This window comes from Eumetopias jubatus, unplaced genomic scaffold (assembly GCF_037043125.1).
Source record: "Eumetopias jubatus isolate StellerSeaLion01/CBP00866 unplaced genomic scaffold, mEumJub1_p1.0 scaffold_2, whole genome shotgun sequence".
Classification (NCBI taxonomy): Eukaryota; Metazoa; Chordata; class Mammalia; order Carnivora; family Otariidae; genus Eumetopias; species Eumetopias jubatus.
This window is the reverse complement of record NW_028274808.1, coordinates 135331847-135343323: the sequence shown is the minus strand read 5'-3', so window position 1 is coordinate 135343323 and position 11477 is coordinate 135331847. Positions and strand designations below refer to the sequence as shown.

Genomic DNA, 11477 nt, shown 5'->3' with positions numbered 1-11477 from the left:
ATAAACTATAAGGAAAACAGTATATTTAAGTGACAAACGGCAAGCATAGCTTTCTAATAAGATGTGTCATGTTAGGTTTCTGGATTGGATGCATTTTGGTGTCATCACTATTTTTGGTTTTAGATATTCTGATAGTTGTGTGGTGATATTGTGGTTTTTCTTTACTTTTTTTAGTTTTTAATTAATTAATTTATTTATTTTGAAGATTTTATTTATTTATTTGACAGAGAGAGACATAGCGAGACAGGGAACACCAGCAGGGGGAGTGGGAGAGGGGGTAGCAGCCTTCCTGCCGAGCAGGAAGCCCGATGCAGGGCTCGATCCCAGGACCCTGGGATCATGACCTGGCCCCCAGGACCCTGGGATCATGACCTGAGCCGAAGGCAGATGCTTAACGACTGAGCCACCCAGGCGCCCCTCTTATTGTGGTTTTAATTTGCATTCCCCTGATTGCTACTGATGTTGAATACCTTTTCGTGTGCTTATTTGCCATCTGTAGAGCTTGTTTATCAAAATGTATCTTCATGTCTTTTGCCCATTTTCTAATTGGACTGCTTGAATTTTTTACTATTCAATTTTGTGAGTTCTTTATATATTTTAGATACCTGTCCTCTATCAAATATGTGGCTTGCAAACATTTTCTTCCAGTCTGAGTCTTGACTTTTTGTCTTTTTCACATAGACTTTGTCAAAGCAAAGTTTTACATTTTGATGAGGTCAAATTCATCCATATTTCCTTTTGTGGATCATGAATTTGGTCTTATATTGTTGGATTTAATTTACTAATATTTTGTTAGGATTTTGGTGTACAAGTTCATGACAAATATTGGTTTATATATTTCTTTTTTCTACTGTTTTTATCTAGCTTTGGTGTCAGGGTAATACTGGCCTCATAAAATGAGTTGGGAAGTGTTCTCTCTTTTTTACTTTCCTAAAAGAGATTGTATTAAATTGGTGTTAATTCTTTAAACATTTGTCTAGTCCTAGGTCCCCCAAATTTTCTATGTATTTTTTCTGGAAGTTTTATAGTTTTATATTTTACATGTCAGTGTATGACCTATTTAAACTAATTTTTGTATAAGGTGTGAGATTTAGGTCAAGTTTCTCTTTTTTCTTTCTTTCTTTCTTTTTTTTTAAATGGATATTCACCTGGTCCCGCACTCTTTGTTGAAAAGATCATCTCTCCTTCATTGAACTGCTTTTGCTCCTTTGTTAAAAAAATAATTGGGCATATTTGCATGGATTTTTTTCTGGGTTCTAAGGTTCTGTTTCATTGATCTTTGTGTTTATTCCTTCATCAATACTATACAGTCTTGACTATTGTAGTCATATAGTAAGCCTTAATATTGGGAAAAATGATCACTCCCGATTTATTTTCCTTTTTTAAAAATTGTTTTGTCTATTCTGGGAGCTTTCTTTTTCCATATAAATTTTGGCATAAGCTCCTTGATGTCAACAAAATGCTTGCTGAGATTTTGGTAGGAATTACATTACATTTATAGATCAATTAAAAGAGGATGGACATCTTTAGTACATTGAGTCTTCCAATCCATGATACAGTTCATCTTTTCAAGTATTTAGATCTTATTCGATTTCTTTCATTAGCAGTTTATGATTTTCATTTTACAGATTCTGTACACATTTTGTTAAATCTATATGTATTTCATTTTCTTAGGAGCAATTGTAAATGGTGTTGAGTTTCCACTTATTTGTTGTCAGTATATAGAAATGGAATTCATTTCTCTGTGTTGATCTTGTGTCTTGTGACCTCACTGAACGTATTTATTAGTTCCAGGAGTTATTTCTATAGATTCGTTGGGATTTTCTACATAGGCAATTATGTCATTTGCAAATAGAGTTTTATTTCTTTTTTTCTCCAATCTGTATACCTTTTCTTTCTTTTTCTTGCCTTATTGCAGGGACTAGAACATCCAGCACTACTTTAAATATGAACATTTTAAATTGAATATTTTGGTGAGAGTGGAAGCCTTGTTCCCAATCTTAGAGGAAAAGCATTTAGCCTTTTGCTATTAAGTAGGATGTTGGCTGTCGCTTTTTGGAGATGCTCTTTTAGGAGCAAAGGTTGTGGGGTAAGAGTTGGTTCCCTGAGCCTAGCATCAGGTATGGTCTGTTGTTGGAGGCAAGACACATGACTCAATCTGTGTGAAATAGAAAAATTTTCTCTCTATTCCTAGTGTGCCTATTTTTAAAAAATCATATATGAGTGTTGAATTTTGTTAAATGCTTTTTCTGTCAATAGATGTGATCATATGATTTTTCCTCTTTAGCCTGTTGATATGGTAGATTGCATGGATTGATTTTTGGGTAGTGAACCAGACTGCATACCTGGGATAAATGCCACTTGGTCATAGTGTATTATTTCCTTAATATATTATTGGATTTAATTTACTAATATTTTTTTAGGATTTTGGTGTTTAAGTTCATGACAAATATTGATTTATATATTTCCTTTTGGACTATTTTTTTTTTTAAATCTGGTTTTGGTATCAAGGTAATACTGGTTTCATAAAAGGAGTTGGGAGGTATTCTCTCCTTTTCACATTCCTAAAAGAGCTTGTGTTAAATTGGTGTTGATTGTTTAAACTTGGCAAAATTCTAAGAGAAAACATTGTGACTTAGAGATTTCTCTTTCAGGAGTTTTTAAATTTTGAATCCATGTTCTTTTTAGTGATTATAGGACTATTCTGGTTGCCTATTTCATATTGGCTGATTTTTGGTAGTTTGTGAATTTTGAGGAATTGGTCCATTTCTTTCAAGCTGTCAAATTTGTGAGGATAAAGTTGTTCACAGGACTTTAATAATGTTTGAGTACTTTTAATGGCATCCTTTTAATGGCTGTAGGATCTGCTGTAATACCCTGTTTCACTTCTGTTTGTTCTCTTTACATTGAATATTCTTGACAACTAAGCATCATCTTTGGGCACTTTTTTTTTTTTTTACTTGCTTTGTATGTGTGTTTTTTAAATTTTTTTCTCTCCACATAGGCCTTAGTTCAAAGAGGAAACTTGTTATTTTAAATTGGTAAAAGGCAGGTGCTGGGATGAAAATAAGAGTTGGGAATCTTTGTTGCTGACTTCTCTCTCCTGCTTTCACCTTCCCCTACAGAGTGCAATTTGAAAATCATTGTCACAGGTTGTGCATTACGTAGTGTTTGTACCATAAGATTCAGGCTAAGAGAACATGCTATTGCTGGAACTTGCTCAGCAAGATTAGAGAACTCTTCATGAAGCACTACCAGACTTCAGAATTGTGTTGTATCTCAGGATTATTACTATGAACAGTTATCACTGTGTTTTGTAAAGAGAAGGAGAAAGTGTAGACAATGTATACTGACTCCATTAGTTACTATATTATCTAGAGACCACCTGCAGCAATCTTGCCCCTTAGAAGTATAATTGGATTATGGCTCCAGTTAATTCCATTGTCTGTGAAAGTTCAAAGCTCTTCCCTGATTTTTACTAATTTCTAAGCTTCATACTTTTGTGGTCTGAAACTTGCAGCAAAAAGTTATGCTTTAGCCCCCCTAAATTTTCTTGTTAAGAAAAATTGTTCAAAATTTGGAAGCAAGGCAGATTGGGCAGCATGTCCTTTCAATGTCCTATTGGATTATTTTTTACCGTCCTTCGTAGTAATTTATTTAGTCATCTAGGCAGACTTTTCCTTAAAGGGTCAGATAGTAAATATTTTAGACTGTAGGGCCATTACAGTTTCTATCACAACTGTTCAAGTTGGCTGTTGTAGCTTGAAAGCAGCCATAAGAAATATTCAAACCGATGGGTGTAGCTGTGTTCCAAAAACCAGGTGGCGAGCCTCCAGGCCACAGTTTTGTCATCCCCCTTGAAAGGGGGAATACATCTTTTTGGCTTACTATTTGCTATGATTCAGAGCCCAGACGGTGAAATTCATGTTAGCTTCTGAATTTTTTTTCTAATAGAAATATAAATGATTTCTATCCTAGGGCTATGCTTTTATCACCCTGTAGGACACTACTTCTTTTGTACAGAACCTAACAATCTTATTCTGACATTCTCTTTCACTTGGCTATAGATACCCAGTTCCTCCGATGCTCCCTGAACCAGCTTACCTAAGTCATTAATATGTGTTTTATGAGAGTTGAAAAAAACTTTTTGAAAAAAATACTCTTACCACCTGAGCACAAAGTTCACTCTATTTCAGTGGTTTTCTCTCCCCTCCCTAATACGATGACATTCAACAGAGATCTAGTAAGTTTCATCAGCATTAACTAAATATTTGAGATGTTACAAGATGGGGAATCCTGCAGAATACATGGCGTCTTACCATCTGCTCCGTTTCCCTCCCTCCCTCCACCTTTCTTCTCTCTTTCTCATTTCCTTCTTCCTGGAATACTGACCTTTTCTCTCCACTTCCAGATATAAATTGTCTTTTCTACAGAGTAGCTCAGTTGAACGAAGGCCTTTAAACAAATGTGATCTTTCCTCTTTATAGAGCTGTGAGCTCATAATTTTTTTCTCTTGCTATATAAGGAAATTGCTTTTTGAAATAAACTCTTGATTAGTTTGTATATTTTTCATTCAACTTTTTCATAATAGAGCTGTTTCAGTGAACAGGTATTTGGGAGCAGAACACGGATTTTTTTTCCTGCAAATTTAATTATTCTAGCAATGGTTGAAAGAGCTTTTCTCTGTTATTTTTTTCTCTTCTAAAATTTTCTTCAGTATTTTTGTTTGTTCATTTCTATATCAGTTATACAGTGACCCACTCAGCCTCTTTCCTTTTCAATCATCTCACCTATATGATCTGCATTCAATATGTCATCTAGTGAGAAGGAGTGCTTACCATTTCTGGAATTCTACTCACTGTGTATATGCGTGAGTGTCCACAAGCAAGCATTCAAACCCTGCGCCAGTGAGGACGTTTCTTCAGATACCAGGTGTGTTTTCCCCCCAAACTTCCAATGACAGTTCTTTAAAAAAAAAATTCCAGAAACAAGTCATTTCTAAAATGGTATTTTTATGCCCTATGATGCTTGAAAGTCCTTAGTCGTGCCTGCTTGCATGAATACCCACTAATGAGAACTTTAATGAGGTTATACTCTTTACTAAGGAGAAGATCTTAATAAGAACAAGCTCTTAGCCCATACATTTAATTTAGTTCAGCAGTAGTTTCTAGGGTCCCTACTATGTGCAAAGCATAGTGTTAGAGATTGGAGTCAAAGCTGAAGCAAGGAGGCAATGTTGGTAGCCAGAAGATATTTATTAAAGGTTTCTGGATGTTGATTTGCTTCATGGGAGCACTCTGTTTTGATCGTTATAGGGTAGCTTTGTTATCTTCAATTAAGCTTGTGTTTCTCAGATATTCTTTTCAATGCTTTTGATGGTAGAGGGGATTAAAAAAAAAAAAAAGACATGGGATCCAGATGTCAACTGTAGTCACCTCGTCTGTGAGATTATATGAAATACAGACTTCCCAATACTCTGTGAGAAGCTCAGCACTTGGTCACGATTTCAACAAATTCCTGTAGTTTACATTTCCAAACTCACTTTTGACTATCTTCCTGACCTCTCTGAACATTCAATTTCATGAACATTACATCTTCTACAGCTTTTTTCTGCCAATGACAAATATGGAACCTGGCCCTTTTCATGGATTTTTCTTCAAATAACTCTCATGGGGAATTTGTGTTTATAGCAGAATGTATTAAAAGTTTTAGAATGTTGGAGGGGGTTTATAACTCAGAGGCACAAACAGCATGAAACTAAGTACTAACATCCTATTTTTTAAAGACCTTTAGATATCCTCGTTAATCAGCTTCTTAGATAGGCTCCAGCCACCTGCCAGTTTGCCCAGCTTCCTTATCTCTCTCCCTTTCTCCTGCCTCCTCCCTTCCTCTTGCTCTATAGCCTTCTCAGATCTGTCTAATTTTCTCTGGCCGAGAGGATCATTTCACTTTCTCTAGCCAATGCTTAGTCTTGGGGTCTTATTTTTTTACCTGTTTAGTAGGCTTTCAAAGTATGTCCTTATATAAAGACATTTTTTTTTTCCCCAAAGAGGCACCCTGGTGACAAACATTAAAATAACAGCCTTTCTCCTTGCTTTATATAAATCCTGATAAATTGTAACCTTGCTCTCATTTTTTCCTTCTTCTTGTACCCCTATTTCCTTTTCCTTGGTATTTCCAAGGTTGTACCCTCTGGTACTTAGAATGCCAATAGAGCATGGTGGAAACCATGAACGAGAACAAGCAGAGCCTATGAATATTTTTAGTACTTCATTGGGAAAACACACAGTGCTCTGTATGATTTTTGGTATAGGTTACCATGTAGATCATTGGCAAGCAAAATAATAATTCCAGACCAAAAATTTAGTCTAAGAAGGATGATTATTTGAATGTTTATGTGTTATTATAGCTCTGAACAAAAGATCCCAAGATTGTGAATTACAGCATAGCAACACAAACTACCTCACCTCACCTTTCCCCTTCCAAAAAAGGATTAACTTAACCTCTTGCCACCCTATATGAAACCCTGCTTCCTTATTTGTAAGAACAAGAACATGATAAGATTAATGGATTTTCACAAAGTAGGATTTCTTTTTACTACAAAAAGTTAATTTGTAGGAAACTAAAGTTTTAACACATGCAAGAATGTCTATACAGTTATTAATTTATTAAAGAGTGATACCAAGATTAATTTTACCTATTAGATTTCAATTTAACCATTATTTCCCCTCTTCAACAGATTTACATAAAAATCTGAAAAAAAAAAACAGTGACAAGCCTTAGAATTTAATTTAGGGTGAGTCTGCTGGTGATACAGTCCCTCAGTTTTGTTTGCCTGAAAATGTCTTATTTATTTATTTATTTATTTATTTAAAAAAAACAGCTTTACTGAGATACAGCTGACATACAATAAACAGGAAATATTTGAAGTATACAGTTTGGTAAGTTTTGTCATATACATACAGATGTGAAACTATCACAGTAAGAATAGTGGACACATTCACAGACCCCAACTTTCTTCCTGCCCTTTGGTAATCCCTCTCTCTCCCTGTACTGCCCCAACCACTGATCGTCTTTTTGTTACTATAGATTAATTTGCATGAAAATGTCTTTTTCATTTTTGAAGGTCATTTTGGCTGTGTGCAGAACTCTAGATTTCGAGTTATTTCTTTTCAGAAGTTTGAAAGTACTCTCCGTGGTCTCTGGGTTTCCACTGAGAGGTCATCTCTCAGTTAATTATGGCTCTGTAATCTTTTTTTCCTTTTCCTTTCAGCTTTATTGAAGTGTAATTGACAAACATTGTATATATTTAAGGTGTATTACTTGATGGTTTGATATATATATATATTTTAAATATTTTATTTATTTATTTGAGAGAGACATCACAAGCTGGGGGGAGGGGCAGAGGGAGAGGGAGAAGCAGGCTCCCCACCGAGCAGGGAGCCCAAAGTGGGGCTCAGTCCCAGGACCCCGGCATCATGACCTGAGCCAAAGGCAGACGCCTAACCCACTGAGCCACCCAGGTGCTCCAATATGTATACATTTTTAAATGATCACCGCAAACAAATTCATCACTTTATATTGTTGACAATTTTTTGTGCTTGTCATGAGAACGCTTAAGATTTACTTGCTGTCACCAAATTTCAAGTATACGACATAGTGTTAAGTGTCGTCACCAGGCTGTACATTAGATCTCTAGAACTTACTCATCTTGCATAACTGAAACTTTATACCCTTTGATCAGTATCTTCCCATTTCCCTCACTCCTCCAAACCCTGGAAACCACCACTTTTCTATGCTTCCATGAATTTGACTCTTTTAGATTCTGTATATAAGTGAGATCATGCAGTGTTTGTCTTTCTCTGTCTGGCTTATTTTCCTTAGCGTGGTACCCTCAAGGTCCATCCATATTGTTGCAAATGAAAACATTTCTTTCTTTTTTTAAGGCGGAAAATACCCCATTGTGTGTGTGTGTGGGGGGGGGGGTATAATGTCACAGTAAACATGGGAGTGCAGATATCTCTGTGTAATACTGATTTCCTTTTTTATTTTTTTTGGATATAACCCAGAAGTGGGATTGTTGGATCACAGGGAGTTCTATTTTTAATTTTTTGAGGAACCTCCATACTGTTTTCCATAATGACTGTATGAATTTATGTTCCCAACAATAATGTACAAGGATTCTTTTTTTCTCCATATCCTCACCAACATTTATTATCTGCTGTCTTTATAAGAATAGCTATTCTAACAGGTATGAAGTGATATCTCATCATTTTGATTTTCATTTCTTTAATGATTAATGATGTTGAGCACCTTTTCATTAATCTGTTGTCTTTTTATGAGTCTTCTTTTGAGAAATGTCTCTAGATCTTTTGCCCATTTTTTAAAAAATTTTTTTAAAGATTTTATTTATTTGACAGAGAGAAACACAGCGAGAGTGGGAACACAAGCAGGGGGAGTGGGAGAGGGAGAAGCAGGCTTCCCACTGAGCAAGGAGCCCGATGCGGGGCTCAAGCCCAGGATCCTGAGATCATGACCTGGGCTGAAGGCAGATGCTTAACTGACTGAGCCACCCAGGCATGCTGATCTTTTGCCATCTTTGCCATTTTAAAATTGGATTATTTATTTGCTATTGAATTGGTTGAGTTCCTTATAATTTTAATATTAACCGCTTATTAGATGTATGGTTTGCAAATATTTTCTTTCATTTTATAGGTTGCCTTTTTACTGTTGATTATTGCCTTTGCTGTGAAGAAGCGTTTTATTTTTTATTTTTTTTTAAAGATTTTATTTATTTATTCATGAGAGGCAGAGAGAGAGAGAGAGAGAGAGGCCGAGGGAGAAGCAGGCTCCCCGCGGAGCAGGGAGCCCGACGCGGGACTCGATCCCAGGACCCTGGGATCATGACCTGAGCCGAAGGCAGACGCCCAACCATCTGAGCCATCCAGGCACCCAAGAAGCGTTTTAGTTTGATGCCATCCCATTTGTCTATTTTTGTTTTTGTGGCTCGCACTTTTGGGGTCCTATCTGAAAAAAACATTGCCCAGGCCAATCTCAGGAAAGTGTTTCCTTATGTTATCTTTTAGTAGTTTTACTGTCTCAAGTCTTACATTTGTCTTTTATGAATTTTAAGTTGATTGTTGTATATATTCTGAGATAAGGGTTCAATTTGATACTTCTATTGTGTGGATATTTAGATTTCCCAGCACCATTTACTGAAGAGACTATCCTTTCCTCATTGTGTATTTTTGGCACTCTTGTTGAAGATCAAAGATTTATTTCTGGGCATGGATTTACTTTTGGACTTTCTATTCTGTTCTTTTGGCTTATGCTATGGTCTGAATGTTTGTATCCCTCCCCCCAATCCTACCTTCCCACTTTATATGTTGAAATACTAACCCCCAAAGATAATATTAGGAAGTAGCAGTTTTGAAGGTGCTAAAGTCATGATGATGGAGCCCTCCTGAACAAATTAGTGCTTTATAGAAGAGGCTCCAGAGAGACTTCTATCTCGTCAACCATGTGGGGACACGGTGAAAAGGCACTGGCTGTGAAAAAGGAAGAGGGTGTTCTCTAAAAAGTGACCATGCTAGTGGCTTGATCTTGGACTTCCCAACCTTCAAAACTGTGGGCGAGAAATTTCTGTTGTCTGTAAGCTACCCAGTGTGTGGTATATTTTGTTATAGCAGCCTGAATGAATTAAGATGGTTATATGTCTGTTTTTATGCCAGTACCCTACTGTTTGGATTGCTGTAGTTTTGCACTATTTCTTGAAATCAGGAAGTGTGATGCCTCTAGTTTTGCTCTTCTTGCTCAAGATTGCTTTGGCTATTTGGAGTCATTTGAATTTAGGATTTTAAAAAAATTCTGTAAAGAATGCCATCGGGTTTAATAGGGATTGCATTTAATCTGTAGATCACTTTGCGTAGTATGGACATCTTAACAACATTAATTCTTCCAATTCAAGCACATGGGATGTCTTTCCATTTATCTGTCTCTTCTTTAATTTCCTTCATTAATGTTTTACAATTTTTAGTGTATAAGTTTTTCTACTTTGTATAATATCTTTATATTTTTAAAATATCTTAGTGGACAAGGCAAATACTCATGTAACTAGGAACCAATTCAAGAAACAGAACTTTATCAGCCACCTCAGAGACAAGGCTGACGTGTGCTCACTTCGGCAACACATATACTAAAATTAGAACGACAGAGAAGATTAGCATGGCCCCTGTGCAAGGATGACACAAATTTGTGAAGCATTCCATTAAAAAAAAAAAGAGAGAGAGAGAGAAAGAAAGAAGAAAAAAAAAGAAACAAGCTGACATATTCACTAGGTCCAGTAAGCAAAGTGCCGGGACCCACAATCGTTGTAGGGGCCAAGAAAATATTTTAATTTCTTTTAAAGTATTTTGATATATTTTAGGGGCTCATGAAAATGCCTTAATTTTTTTAAGAAAAAAAAAGAAATGTTTTAATACACAATATGAATATATGAATGTATTCACCTTTACACCAATACAGTCATAAATCATAACTTAAAAAAGTTTTTATGGTGATAAGAAACGAGGAAGGCAAAAGTACCTCAGGCCTACCAACATCATATTGTGTTCCTGCTCACAAACATCCTAATCACAACCATCTCCTTACCCTCAAAAGTAATTAGTATCCTAATCTTTATTATAATCACTCATTGCATTTATTTATTTATTTATTTAAAGAGAGATAGAGAGGGATGCAGAGGGAGAATCCCAAGTAGGCTACAAGTCCCCAGCACAGAGCCTGACTTGGGGTTTGATCTCATGACCCTGAGATCATGACCTGAGTGGAAATCAAGTCAGACGCTCAACTTACTGAGCCACCTGGGAGCCTCTCATTGCCTCTCATATATAGTTTTATCACTCCAGTGTGTATCCTTAAATACTAGTTTTATCTTGCATATAAAGATCTGTTATGAATTTAATTTCTTTCCTCTATAGGTTATTCTTTCATCTCTTCTTTATCTGTTGAAAAATTGAGTCCTGCAACCTGTAGTTTTCCACTTTCTGGCTCTTGCTAATTGCACACTCAAGGGGCAGTTCAGTTTTCTTCTGTGCTCTATGTTTTCTGTAAATGGTCAGCTGGATCCAGGGGTTTTATCATATTCAAATTTAATCCTTTTGGCAATATTATATAGGTGGTGTGGTGTTCCTTCCGGAAGCACCTCATGTCAGGTTGTCTTTCCTTTTGTAATGTTAGAAGCTACTAGTGCTCAATTCTACCAATTCTTATGTTAATGTTTCTCTGGTTATTTTGGTTTTCTGAAGCTCACTATCCAGGGATTCCTCAGGAAGGATTCATGGGCATACTGTTCTCTGAGTTCCTAATGTTGTTAACATTTTGTCTTTGCCATTCATACTTGAAAATCAATTTTTGGGGGATATAAAATTCTTAGTTCACATTTTCTTTCCTTGGGTGTTGTGATGGTTAATTTTGTG

At 36.0% G+C, this 11477-nt stretch overlaps 1 non-coding gene across 1 annotated transcript; it reads left to right on the top strand.

Annotated features, from left to right (window-relative positions):
- The first annotated feature begins 10171 nt into the window (after nucleotides 1-10171).
- Nucleotides 10172-10274, top strand: LOC114224935 (U6 spliceosomal RNA). Its single transcript, XR_003612483.1, has one exon. It is a non-coding gene; the product is annotated as a U6 spliceosomal RNA (small nuclear RNA).
- Nucleotides 10275-11477: the final 1203 nt, after the last annotated feature.